This window comes from Lynx rufus, unplaced genomic scaffold (genome assembly GCF_022079265.1).
Source record: "Lynx rufus isolate CCGP_SWC_20201006 ecotype Redwood Valley unplaced genomic scaffold, mLynRuf1.p SCAF_6, whole genome shotgun sequence".
NCBI lineage: Eukaryota > Metazoa > Chordata > Mammalia > Carnivora > Felidae > Lynx > Lynx rufus.
Window position 1 is genome coordinate 142605158 of NW_025814878.1, and position 15063 is coordinate 142620220.

Consider the following 15063-nt stretch of genomic DNA (forward strand, 5'->3'; position numbering starts at 1 on the left):
TTCAGTGAGTTTTCCCAGCACCACCTACAGACTATCTGTTCTTTCCCCATTGACATGCTTTGCCTCCTTTTCATACGTTCAGCCCCTGTAGCCACCCACGTCTCTCTCCGAGCTCTTATCTTCCAGTGTCTTATATTTCTTCGTCTCTTGCAAACGGGGCCGCAGCTTACATTCTAGTACACATCTCTGTGCATATGTACAAGAATTTTTCCAGGGCGTATACCAAGAAGGAAAATTGTTGGGTGTTAGGGGATGCACACTTTCAACCGGACTCCGGACTGCCAAGTTGCCATGCCTTTTTTCCCCACGTTCCTGCCGTTGAGGGTGTGAAATGATATCTCACTGTTGTTTTAATTTGCATTTACTTGCTTTTTGCAAATTACCTGTCATTTTGTAGTTTCCTCTTCTGCCAGTTGTCTGTTGGTATATCTTTGTCCAGTATTCTTTTGGGTTGTTTTTCTTACCTGGCTAATTTTTAAGAGGTTTTTATGAATTTTGGGTTCTAATTCTTAGTGAGGTAACAAATAGTTTCTATGAGTATATTGTTTGTCCCTTAATTGTGATTAGAATGGATCTTGTCCTATAGAAAATGTTAATTTCGGATTGTTCAAGTTGAATACCATATCCCTTAGTCATTTTTTGGTTTTGTATCTGATTTAAGAAACTCTGCCCTTCCCCTGCGGTCATAAGTATTCTTATTTTCTACTAAAAATTTCGAAGATTTTCTTTTCTAATCTGTACCTTTATTGGATCTGGAACTTTTTGTGAGGAGTAGAACTATAATTTCCTTTTGGTTCTATATGAAAGGCAGTTACTCAGCCTGAGTTCTCAGTCTCTCTCCACCAACTTTTAGTATTACTTCTGCTGTATGCTGTGCGTGGCACCGTTTCTGGGCTTTTCTTTTATTGTACTGATTTCCTTGTGTATTTCTGAATCAGAGCTCTCTCCTCCGTTGGGGAAAGTAAATAGTCCTGCCAACAAAAGACACCTCCTCCCCCTCCCCGAAGGTCGGGGCCTCATAAACACACCATCAGCAGGGAAGGCTGATGTGGCATGGTTAGAGATTGGACTTCTCACTGTGACCTCACCCAGGATTCAGCTAGTGTAATCCTTCCACCCCAGTTGTTCAGCGACTTAGCAGGAGCCTTAATCTGTATAAAAGCCCCGTACGTGTGTGCTTGGTGGGGAGAGTGAGGGAGTGAAGCGGGGACAAGATCTCCGGATCTTCACATCCACGTGGTCTCGGAGGTGGAATCTCATCATGAAGGGTTGCCGTTTTTAGTTTTATTTGTTTAAACGTTAAGTATCTTCTTTAGAAATTAAAGCGTCACTAAGGCTTAACATATAATATGTTTACACCCCCATATGAGTGAGTGTATCTGATAGCTTTTAGGTGATAGATAAACCAGGGCCTTTTGAAAAAAACCAGAATGATGAAATATGGAAGGACTGAGCGGCAGGAAGGGCAACTTTAAAACTATAGGCTAAAATAAAATTTAGAGGTTGTTTTTGATTTTAATTAATCGTGCCATTATTTCTCCTCTTTAATTTCCATGTATATGTATTTATGAGTTGATTATAGTATTTTCAGTGTTTCCTGTGCTTAATTATCCTGGTAATTGCCACCCACCCCATTCCAGCCAAGAATCTACTTAATAAAAAATCAACTTTATTGAGGAATCATTGATACACAACAAAATGCACCTGTATTAATTATATGATATACTAAAATTTATATACCCGTGTAGTTACCGTCATAATCAAGATACAGAATATTTCCATCAACCAGACAGTTTCCATGTGCCCCTTTGTACACAGTCCCCCGTCCCCCAGCCAACCACTGATCTGCTTTCTGTTAATAGCTTGGTTTTTCCATTCCGAAGATTTCACATGAATGGAATTTACATCGTGTATTCTTGTATCTGCTTTATTTTTCTCCATCTGTTTTTGAGATTCATCCATGTCATTGCACGCGTCCCGGCTTGTCCCCTTTTATTGCCGTGTGTCATTATATGGATACATGACATTAATTTATCTAGTCACCTGTTGACGGGCGTTTGGGTTGTTTGTAATCTATGAAATTGTGAAAAAAAACGAGATGTTTGTCTACAAGTCATGGTGTGGACATGTTTTCATTTCTCTTGGATGGAATCGCTGGGCTGTAGAAGGTGTTTGTTTAACTGTATAAGAACAGCCATGCTGTCTTTCCAGAGCGGTCGTGCCATCGTCCCCTTTGTTCCACAATGTGTGGGGGTACTGGTTCCTGCATACCCTTGCTCACACCAGGTCAGCGTTTTTAATTTGGGGCATTCTGTCAAGTGGTGTCTCGTTGTGATTTTGACCTTGTATTTCTGTAATAACTAATAATGTTTAGAATCTTTTCATGCACTATGAAAAGTACTATGTGCTACATCTCTTGAAAACTTTTCTTTTTCTTTTTTCTTTTTTTTTTTTTTTGCATTTTGTCTTCCTGAATGGTAAGTTTCTTTCTATTTTCTGGGTACAAGTCCTCTGCCAGACAGATGTATTACAAATATTTTCTTTCAGTCTGTGGTTTCTCTTTTCATTGTCTTAACTGTTTTTTGAAGGACAGAGATTTTTACTTTTAATGAGGTAAAGTTGTCATTTTATCATTAATGGTTCACGGGGTTTTTGTACTTTTTAAGTTTATTTATTTTATTTTGGTGGGTGGTGGGGCAGAGAGAGAGAGAGAGAGGGAGAGAGAGAATCCCAAGCCGGCTCTGCACCGTCACCCTGGAGCCCGACGCGAGCTCACAAACCATGAGACCGTGAGTGACCTGAGCCAAAATCAGGAGTTGGACACTTAACTGACTGAGCTCCCCAGGCGCCCTGATTTTTTTTTTCTTTTGTATTTTTAAGAAATCTTTGCCTATCCTGAAGTATTGAAGATTTTCTTCTATGTTTTCTGTTAGAAGTTATGTAATTTTTATTTTTACATTGTCTGTGATCCATTTGAAGTGTAAGAGTTAAGAGTTTTTCTCCCCTTCAGGGATATCTAGTGGTTTGAGAACCATTTGTTGAAAAGATTGTTATTTCCCTACTGACTAGCCTTGGCCCTTTGTCAAAATCAATTGACTGTAGATGTTTGGAACTGTTTCCCGGTACTCTGTTCTGTTCCATTGGTCTTTCTGTCTATCCTTCTACAAGTACATATTGACATACTGTCTTGACTACTACAGCTTTTTAATGAAATCTTAAAATTAGAAAGTAGTAAGTCCTTAGACTTTTCTTCTTCTTTTTTTTAAAGATTGATTTGGCTGTCTCTGGCCCTTGGCATTTCCGTGTGAATTTAGAATCAGATTGCCAGTTTCTCCCCACCCCCCCCCCCCAAAAGTGCCAGCTGTATTTTTTATTGGGATTGTATTAAAGCTATTATATCAGTTTGGAGAGAATTGAAGTTTCTCCCATTTATTTAGGTCTTACTGAATTGATGTCAGAGGAGCATAAGGGAACTTTCTGGAGTGACAGAAATATTCTGTATCTTGGTTAGGGAAACGAGGGAACATACATTTGTCAAAACTCATCAAGCTGAACATTTAAATTCTGTGTACTGTATGCAAGGGACTGCAATGAAGTTGATCTAAAAAGTAGTAACAAAAATGACCTCCGTTATTCCACTTTTCTTTCATTCACGTGATTCATAATCAGAATCATTTGACTGACCCAGTTCTTTGCTGAAGGTTCTGTGTTGGTTCGTTACTGTCTCACTTACCCAACACCGCCCCAATCCAGGGGTAAATGCTGGCCTCGGTGACATGGCAGGACGGGGACATGGGTGTACGGAGTGACAGCAGAGCATCTGAGTCCGAGACCATTGCATGTTTCCTGCAATCTCTTTCCTCTTTTTAAAAAAATGTTTTTCAATGTTTATTTATTTTTGAGAGAGAGAGAGACAGAGCACCAGCAGGGGAGGGGAGGGGCAGAGAGAGAGAGACACACAGAATCCGAAGCAGGCTCCAGGCTCTGAGCTGTCAGCACAGAGCCCCACGAGGGGCTCCAACTCACAGACCGCAAGGTCATGACCTGAGCCGAAGTCGGACGCTTAACCGACTGAGCCACCCAGACGCCCCAGTCTCTTTCCTCTTTTACCTGGACCAGACAGTCGGCTAAAGCTGTGCATCCTTATCTTGTTCCTTTCTGGTCACCGTCCATAATGTCACCTTCTGACAGTCCTCCCCATAGTCTGCCTGGTGCCTCCTCCCCTGAGGCCCCGGGTGCTGACGATCACCCCCTTTACCATGCGCACGCCCACGGCGCCTGTGGGGGGGGCCAGGGTGCGGGAAGGAAACGCCCTCTGCCTGGCCGTGGCCCAGCCTTGACCCACTTGGAACTCTCTGGCAGTGTTGCGTCTTGAGGAGGTCTCTCCTGGGATTGTGGCTGGGTTCGCAGTTGGCACCAACCCCCTCGCCGTCACACACTCCTCCGCTCCTCTCTGTTTGCCACTTATCAGGCGCTAGTCTACCCCAGGACCTTGGCCCTATTTGTGGAGAAGACAGAGCCATCCGTAGGAACTGCACCAGCATGGAATCCGATTGATTTACCGTTCTATCCTGCCGAGATGCGGGAGACAAGGTGGTGAGGGTTTTGTCTTCACCAGTGGGAGGGCTTGCTTTGTTTTAGGAGCTGGAAGACAGAAACCTAAACTGAGTCCAGCTGATAATGTGTGAGCTGTCGGACTAGCTGTCGCCTGTGTGAATTATGTAATAATCCAAACTATCTCACAAACCTCCAACTCAGTCGAAACCATATTTGAAAACATGAGCGAAAATGACATTTACAACATAGGAGGCCCTTGTGTTTTCTTCGGATAACAGAAAACTATAAGAGAAAAATGCATTTGCTTGGGAACTTTTAATATTTAGCCTAGCAAATCTGGCCAACACAGAAATCTGATTAAATTTTACTAGTAAAATGGGGCTCCTGGGTGGCGCAGTCGGTTAAGCGTCCGACTTCAGCCAGGTCGCGATCTCGCGGTCCGTGAGTTCGAGCCCCGCGTCGGGCTCTGGGCTGATGGCTCAGAGCCTGGAGCCTGCTTCCGATTCTGTGTCTCCCTCTCTCTCTGCCCCTCGCCCGTTCATGCTCTGTCTCTCTCTGTCCCAAAAATAAATAAATGTTGAAAAAAAAATTAAAAAAAAAATTTTACTCGTAAAGTAAAAACATGCATTTTGGTAAAAAAAAGGGGCTTCTCTATTTTGTTTTTTATACTCATATATAATACATAAGAAATTTAAAAAGCTTGAGGAGAACATTTTATTTCTACTAATAACCATTTTAAAGTTATATGCTAATCTAAGTCATATGTAGCTAATGGCTTCATAAATAAGAAATTCTGATGGAATCATACAGTAATACAATGAAAGCTTTATAAATGTCCATAAACCATACATATTTTAAGAAACCAATTCTAAGAGCCAGTATCAGGAATATGCTAATTGTAAAATCACATTTGTTTACATACATAAAATACATACATATTTTAGGGCAGCCAAAATATTCAGTATTTCCTTCTTATAAAGCAGGTGAGTGACTCCATAAGTTTAATCAGACCAGCAGCTTTGAGGAATTGCGCAGAAGAATCAGTGGTTGTTATAAAACAGACAGTAATCTAATAAAAATATTTGGGGCGCCTGGGTGGCTCAGTCCAAGAGCGTCTAACTCCTGATTTTGGCCCAGGTCACGATCCTGGGGTCATGGGACTGAGCCCCACATCGAGCTCCTCGCTGAACCTAGAGTTGGTTTGAGATTCTCTCCCCCTCTCTCTCTCTCTCTCTCTCTCTCTGTGTCTCCCTCTGCCCCTACCCTGCTCACTCTCTAATAAAAAATAATGTTTAAGTGAGACAAGCAAAAAACAAATCCGAGTATGTCCTGTGACAAATGATGGAAAATATACTCACAGAGTTAGTTAACAAAATTTAAAAGCTGGGATTTAATGCAGAAAAGTAAATACGGGTCTTCATTTTGTAAGCGGGCCTCCCTGGGCACTTGGGAAGAAACAGACACAGGGTCCCGAGGGCCCGCCCCGTCTGGTCGGCTCCGTGGGCGGCCCTCCGGCAGCCCGCGGCCGCCCTCTGGTGGACGACGCTGGGAACACACAGAAAACCCCCCGTTCCAGCCTCCCTCCCCTCCTTGTGCCAGGGAGTAGGATGCCCGCGCTTGGCCGTCTTGAAGCCCTGCCCCTTGACGTCCTCGTGTCACACCCGTTTCGCTTGCGGTCTCGAAGAATCGGCTTGCTGTCTCTCGGAGGCTCCCTTTGGCTGCAGACCTCATTCTGAGTTTTACCTTTTGAAAAGGCGCCCCGTGTGCGTCCCGGAGCAGGGCTTTGGCCATGCTGGGTGCGGTGGGGAAGGCCTCTGATACATCGGTGGAGATGTGGGGTGGCCGACGAAGGTGGGCTGGAGGAAGGGGGGTGCCGACGTGGAGGGAAACTTCTGGAAGCTCAGAGGACGGCGATGGAGCAGCATGTACTGAATATATGCGAACGAACAGGTTTTATTGTGCCCCGTGCCGCGGAGAGAGGAGCTCCGCGAGCAGTGGGGGGGGCTCTTTCCCTCGGGCAGGCCCCCTCTACTCGCATTACGAGTCCACCGTCAGTCCTAAAGGCGACACCAAGCCCCCCGCCTGGAGGCAGGGCCACCCGGCTCCGCCACGGCTCCGTGGCGTGGACCACGTCGACCACCAGGCAAGCCCATCGACGGGTTTGATTACTGATAAGCAATACTTTTGAAACGCGGCGAACATTCCAGGATGGCTCCCTTTTGAGGAATATATTGGCCAGCTTCCCTGCCTCTTGGGCTGTCAGGCGGGGCGGAAGGAGCCCTGAGACCCCAGGGAGACCAGCACCCCTCCCCGGGAGCGGTCTCTCTAATGAGGCAGTGGGGTCTCCAGCTGCGGGACTGTTGTCCCCTCGATTTCTTCCTTGGACTTAAAAATTCAAGACAGTTCTATTTTATGATGATACCAAGGCCCGGATTGGAATCATCCGCGAGGACACTGGCAGTTTATGGACAACATTTTGTGGATGGTTGAAAAGTGAGTTGTGATTTAGTTGGACTACCTACCTCCCGTGCTTTTGTCTCAAGCTCTTAACCCTCTAGGTGGTAGATATTTCCTTTTTCCCAGGGGGCTTTGGGGCTCCCTCAGGTTCCTGTGTAAATCGGCCCTATTACCTTCCAGAACTGCAACTTGTACTCACATTTCCAGGCGTGTGGGGAAGAGAGGGCACTGATGTTTCTGTACCCTCCCCTTCCCCCAACCCCCTGCCCACCTGTTTTTTGAACCTTTGCTCATAGGATCCCAGCCCCCCCCCCCACCTTTGTAGAAGCTGGTGAATGACAACATCAAAGCCACTATGGATCTGAAGTTAGGTAGACTAACCAAGTGACAAACCTTATCAAACTACAAATCACAATAAACGATAAAAGAAATTTTCTTATGAATCAAACGGAAGCCCCGCGATGTTTCAGTGACAGTTGTCCTCGTTAGGGAGTCCCACTCTGGGAGTCTGTTGCCACACTGTTTTGACCCAGGGAAGTTCAGTGTGGAGGTGTGAACACGGAGGGAATGACCGAACCCACGCGCCTGCCCCGAGCCTTTCTGCCCCGACCTGAGCGAGAGGAAGCCCGGAAGGAGGGGTTTATGGAGACCTTCCTGTGAAAGTAAAGGCATGTGGATAAATGTTTAATAGCTCTCAGGAAACAATAAGAACACACACACACACACTCAAAAACAAAATCGTCCCTTCCATTTGTAGTGCTTGCCCACTTCTGTGGTCAAACGACCCCCACTGTGGTTGATTTCAGACTGCGGCGGTGCCCGAGTGTGGAGTTGGGAGGGGGTGCGTCGCAGCACAACGTGTGTTACCACCACACCGACGCAGGACAGGTGAGCAACCCCGGGGGGAGGGGGGGGGCGTAAGCCGAAGAGTCATCGGGAGACATGAGGGAGCTGTTAACCTTGCCTTTTATATTGTAAGTTTATAGAATTTAATTTTTTTTAATGTTTATTTTTAAAAGAGAGAGAGAGAGAGTGAGCACGAGCAGGGGAGGAGCAGAGAAAGAGGGAGACAGAATCCGAAGCAGGCTCTGAGCTGTCAGCACAGAGCCTGACGCAGGGCTCGAACCCACGAACGGCAAGATCATGACCTGAGTCGAAGTCGGATGCTTAACCGACTGAGCCACCCAGGGGCTCCTAGAATTTAATTTTTAATAATCAATGCATTCCAACGGCCAGCTCACAAAAGGCCCGCAAGCTTGGCCACAGGCTCTGGTGAGCTGGTCCCCGCCCACCGTCCGTAAGTACCTCTCTGCCCGGAGCCGTCTTCCCACTCCGTGTGAACGGCCTACTCCTGGGACCTGGGGACGCTCTTGACTCCCAGGTTGTGGCCAAGAAACCCAAACCTCTGGGACCTTAAGCAGATTGTCAACGACCGATGATGGCCAGGAAGCGCTGGAACAGGTGTCAGAACCCCCACCTCCCGGAAGCTCGCTCCCTGCCTGCGCCGGTTCTGTCCCCCGCATCCTGGTACCCTGACGGCAGGTTCTTCCGGCAGGTTCTCCTTGGGGCATCCGATTCCCGAGGCAGCCGCCCTCTGGCGGCTCGGCCTTCGCACTGCAGCTCTTTCCTGGAGGAGGACCCGGAGGAGGACCCGAGGCCAGCCAAGGGGACCCGCAGTGTGAATCCAGCTCTCCTCCCGGGCCGATGCTGGAGGCGGTTTTCAGGTCAGATGGGTTCTGGGGAGAACGAAGCCTTTGTCCCCCTGGTGGATCCCGAGGGAGCCGGCCAGTGATGCAGGAGGTGGAGGGAGCTGAGGACCAAACCTGAGTTTAGCGGGAGCGGCAGTGACAGCAGGGGCCCAGTGGGACCCCGGACTCCAGCTGACCCTTCCTGGGTCCTGCCTGCCGTGGCCGAGGCTTCCGCACGCGTCCCCGTCCCTGGGCCCCTCTGGGATGTCTACTGAAGAACCTACCTGCAGGTGTGGAAAGAGCAGTATATGACTGCAGAAGTATGGGTTGGATGCCTCAGGACCCAGTATTTCCCCCTTTATACTCTCCTCTACCTCAATCATCCCCTTGGTGACCTCACCCAGGTTCATGGCTTTAAAGGCCATCCATATACCAGTAATGCCCCGATTTAGAGTTCCACCTTAATTCGACTCCGTCCTGCCCCAAACCACTCTCCTCAGAGCCACCAGCCCTCTCCATGGTACTTGCCAAGGGGCTCAGAACTCAGGCCTCCGCCCAGTCCGTCACTTGGGCAGCGGCATTTGAACGTCGCTTGTTAAGTAATCTCATGGACTCAGAATTTCTGACTAAACTCACAACTAAGAGCTGGTTCTTCGAAGTAATTCATAAAATGGATAACCCCCAGTGAGATTTATCAAAAAGAAAAGAGAAAGGACCCAAATAAAACCACAAAGGAAAGGGGAGAGATCACAACCAACACCTGAGAAATACAAACAATTATAAGAGAATATTATGAAAAATTATATGCCAACAAACTGGGCCATGGAAGAAATGAACAAATTCCTAGAAACTCACAAACTACCAAAAGTGAAGCAGGAAGAAATAGAAAATTTGAACAGACCCATAACCAGGAAAGAAATTGAACCAGTAATCAAAAATCTCCCAACAAATGAGAATCCTGGGCCAGATGGCTTCCCAGGGGATTTGTATCAGACATTTAAAGAAGAGTTAATACCTATTCTCAAATTGTTCCAAAAAATAGAAATGGAAGGAAAACTTCCAAACTCATTTTACGAAGCCAGCATTACCTTGATTCCCAAATCAGACAAAAACCCTGCTACAGATTACAGGCCAATACCATGGATGCAAAAATTCTCACCAAGATACGAGCAAATTGAATCCAACAGTACATTAAAAGAATTATTCATCATGATCAACTGGGATTTATTCCTGGGCTTACCAGGCTGCTTCAATATTTGCTAATCAATCAACATGATACGCCAAATTAACAAAAGAAAGGATAAGAACCATAAGGTCTTGTTAATAGATGCAGAGAAAGCATTTGACAAAATACAGCATCCATTCTTAATAAAAATCCTCAACAAAGTAGGGACAGAGAGAACATTCCTCAACATCATCAAAAGCCATATAGGAAAGACCCACAGATGATATCATCCTCAGTGGGGAAAAACTAAGAGTCTTTACCCTACAATTAGGAACAAGACAAGGATGTCTACTCTCACCATTACTATTTAACATTGTACTGGAAGTCTTAGCCTCAGAAACTGGACAAGAAGAAATAAAACACATCCAAATCAGCAAGGAAGAAGTCAAACCTTCACAATTTGCAGACGACATGGTATTCTATGTAGAACACCTGAAAGACTCTACCCCAAAATTGCTAGAACTAATACATGAATTCAGCAAAGTTGCAGGATATAAAATCAACATACAGAAATCGGTTGCATTTCTATACACCAATAACACAGCAGCAGAAAAAGAAATCAAGAAGTTGATCTCATTTGCAATTGCCCCCAACACAGCCAGATACCTAAGAATAAACCTAACCAAAGAGGTAAAAGATCTGTACTCTGAAAACTATAGAACATTTATGAAAGAAACTGAAGACACAAAGACATGGAAAAACATTCCATGCTCATGGATTGGAACAACAAATATTGTTAAAATAGCTATACTACCCAAAGCAATCTACACATCTAATGCAATCCCCATCAAAATACCACCAGCATTTTTCACAGACAGAGCTATAACAAATAATCCTAAAATTTGTATGGAATCCCAAAAGATCTCAAATAGCCAAAGCAATCCTGGAAAAAAAAAAAAAATGGAGGCATTAGGATTCCGGATTTCAAGCTCGATTATAAACCTACAGTCATCCAGACCGTATGGTGCTGGCACAGAAACAGACACGTGGATCAATGGAACAGAATACAAAGCCCAGAAACGGACCCACAACGATATGGCCAAGTCCCCTTCGCCAAAGCAGGAAAGAAGATCCATCAGAAAAAAAGTCTCTTCAACAAATGGTGGTGGGAAAACTGAACAGCAAAACATGCAGAAGACTGAAACTAGACCACTTTCTTACACCACACACAAAATATATTCAAAAATATATTCAAAAGATCTAAATGTAAGACAGGAAGCCATCAAACTCCTCGAGGAGAATAAGGCAGCAACCTCTTTGACCTTGGCTGGAGCGATTGTACACATCGCCAGAGGCAAGGGCAACATCAAGATAAAAAAGCTTCCAGGGGCGCCTGGGTGGCCCAAGTTGGTTAGACATCCGCTCTGGATTTCGGCTCAGGTCATGAGCTCACAGTTCGTGGGTTTGAACCCTGCGTCGGGCTCTCCGCTGACCGTGTGGAACCAGCTTGGGATTCTCTCTCTCCCTGTCTCTCTCTGCGCTTGCCCCACTTGTGCTTGTGTTTGCTCTCAAATAAACTTAAAAAAAAAAAAAAAAGATAAAAAGCTTCTGCACAGCAAAGGAAACAATCAACAAAACCAAAAGGCAGCCTACAGAATGGGACAAAGATATTTGCAGATGACATATCTGATAAAGGGTTAGTATCCAAAATCTATAAAGGACGTAGCAGACTCAACACCCAAAAAACAAATAATCCAGTGAAGAAATGGGCAGAAGACACAAACAGACACTTCTCCAAAGAAGACATCCAGATGGCCAACAGACACATGAAAAGATGCTCAACATCACTCATCATCAGGGAAATACAAAGCAAAACCACACTGAGATACCACCTCACACCAGTCAGAGTGGCTAAAATTAAGAACTCAGGAAACAACAGATGTTGGCAAGGATGTAGAGAAAGGGGAACACTTTTGTACTGGTGGTGGGAATGCAAACTGGTGCAGCTGCTCTGGAGAACACTATGGAGGTTCTTCAACAAGTTAAAAATAGAACTACCCTACAATCCAGCAATTGCCTTACTAGGTATTTATCCAAAGGATACAAAAATACAGATTGGGAGGGGTACCTGCACCCTGGTGTTTACAGCAGCATTATCAACAATAGCCAAACTATGGAGAGAGCCCAAATGCCCACTGACTGACGGATAAAGAAGATGTGGCATATAAATACAAAGGAATATTGCTTAGCCATCAGAAAGAAGTCTTGCCTTTTGCAACGAGCTAGAGTGGATTAGCTAACCGAAATAAGTCAGGGAGAGACAAATACCATATGATTTCCCATATATGTGGAATTTTAAAAACAAAACAGATGCACATGTCAGAGGGGGAAACAAAAGAGAGAGGGGGAAACAAACTATAAGAGACTCAAAGATAGAAAACAAACAGGTTAATGGAGGGAGGGGGGTGGGGGCTGGGCTAGATGGGTGATGGGTACTAAGGAGGGAACCTGTTGGAATGAGCACTGGGTGTTGTATGGAAGCGATGAATCAATGAATTCTACTCCTGAGAACAATATTGCAATGTATGTTAAGTAGAATTTCAATAAAAATTTGAAAAGAGAAAATATATATTTATACTTATATTCATTTCCATATATTAAAATCTGAAAGCTATCGAAAAAAAAGAGTTGAAGGTATCATTTAAATATAATGGAGATACCAAAACTTAACGAATATTATCTGAAAGGACAAACAACAGCTTAATTAAAACCAAGAATTAAAAAGTGATTTCTGCTAAATTATTTAACTTTACTTTGGAAATTCTCAGCAAATGCAGTACAAAAAAGGAAATACAATGCTTGGTATTGACATTGAGAAAAAAAAAAACGGTAAGATTATTTTGCAGAGGACTAGGAAAAACTCAAGGAGCCCTAATTTAAAGAGTAAAGAGAAATAGAATTATAGAAATTTGTAAATTCATTGGCCACAACATATCAAAACATTTCTTCCTTCCTAGCAGTAAGACCTAAAAAGCCTTCCATTCGCAACAGAAACAAGCATACAAATCGGGAATAAAGGTACAGGACTTATATGGAGATCAATAAAAAATTAGAATACATAAATAGATCCCATTATTTAATACTTTATTTTTTTTAATTTTTTTTTCAACGTTTATTTATTTTTGGGACAGAGAGAGACAGAGCATGAACGGGGGAGGGGCAGAGAGAGAGGGAGACACAGAATCGGAAACAGGCTCCAGGCTCTGAGCCATCAGCCCAGAGCCTGACGCGGGGCTCGAACTCACGGACCGCGAGATCGTGACCTGGCTGAAGTCGGACGCTTAACCGACTGCACCACCCAGGCGCCCCCCATTATTTAATACTTTAATAACAAGGACATATTTCAGTTTTGTGGTAGAAATGGACGGATTATTTAATAAATGGTGTTAGGACAACTGGTCATTATCTGGAAGAATGTAAACTCAATTCTATCTTGAACAACATAAAATTCTAGATGGATTAGAGACTAAATATTTTTTAAGAAAGAAAAATTCTTTGAAGAAAACCTAGGCTGCTGAATGAATAATGGTGGGGTAGGGTTCAGTCTCTTAACCAAAATGGAAATCTAGAAGCTACAAAAGAAAAAGATACACTTCTAACTAAAACATTTAATATTCCAGATTTTATATACAGATCTCCTTTTATAGAATACATATAAATGGAAAACACATCATAAACAAAATATGGGAAACAATGCCAGAATTAGAAAACTATCTGCAACACAGGTGAGAAGAAGGTTCCTGTCTCTCCTATATAAAAAAACAGAATGGGGCAAGAGACACAAACTGCCCGATGAAAAAAAGTGAGCAAAGGGACAAGTAGACATTCTCTGAAAAGCGTGTTCAAATGACTAATAAACCTAAAGGAAGGATGCACTAGTGACTATAATAATGCAAACAAAAGGACAATGTGAAATAATTTTATACCCGTTAGACTGGCAGAAATTGTGACCACACCTTGACAGCTGGAATGGATGAGGGGAGCTATTTTCAGGATAGGTCAGCACCAACCCGGACATCAAATACACTCTAATCTGGCAATTTCGGTGTTGGAACTCTGTTGCACCAGGGTCAGTAGTGGTAAATGGAAACCGTGTCAAAGCTTATCAATAGGAAACGGGTGAATAGTGTATGTTACGTGAAGGACCTTTAAAAAAAAGGTTTGACTAAAGGGGATTTTTGAGAAGTTTTGGAAAAAAGTTGCAACGTATATAATAACACCGTTTTGTAAATAACCCTGGCCGAAGACCAAAATGAACAGTCATGCCTGTGGAGGACGGGTGCTTGTAAAAGAGTTCAAAGGAAGCACAAACCAATTTGAGGGAGGAACGCAAATGTGGAGCGCCTGTTTGGCCGACTACGGGATAGTGGGAGCCCAGCAAGCCAGTGCAAAAAGGAAAAAGATCATCTGAAAAACAGAAGAATTCGTATGGGCACGCGTAAAAAGAAGTCTTTACGGAGCTGTGCTAAGTAGTAACCCTGGCTCATACTGTTTTCTCCTCGGATGTGAAAGGCGGGATTAACATCTGAATCCCAGAATTAACTTAGAAAAACCTTTACAAAGGGGCAATTCTGCGAAAGTGTTCACTACTTACTATGGTATATAGCACCGCCAGAATGGAACAACCCTGCGCGCAGGGAAACACCATGTAGTGAGGCTACAGAGTGGCTTTTCCAAAATCCAGCCAGGGCAGCTTCGTTTCCTAGATACAGACAAGCCCGATGAGGGCTTTTGGGTTTATGGCTCTCAAATTCCATTGCAGCCAAGCCCCTTGGTCGTGACCTCGGCCAGAAACTCGCCCGCAGCTCGCCCCACGCTCAAGCGCCCGCAAGACCGACCTGCGCTTCCAGAGCTCGGGCGTCTCGGCGCCGCGGGAGGCGTGCAAGGCCTACCTGGCGGGGCTCCTAGGGCTCCTCGAGGACACCGGCCTGCGCGCCATCCACGCCAGGGCGTCTCCGTCCTGCCGGAGGACGTCCAGCTGGCGTGCCGCGGGTGCGGAGGGCGTGGCCAAGCCCTAGGTTGCACCGATTGCCCGGAAAGGCCTTCTCCAGGGAACCGATTTTGGAAAAGGCCGCTTTCGCACTATTGTCCACACCATGTCCCTGCTTTGAACTCAACCAGGAAAACCGAGTAGTC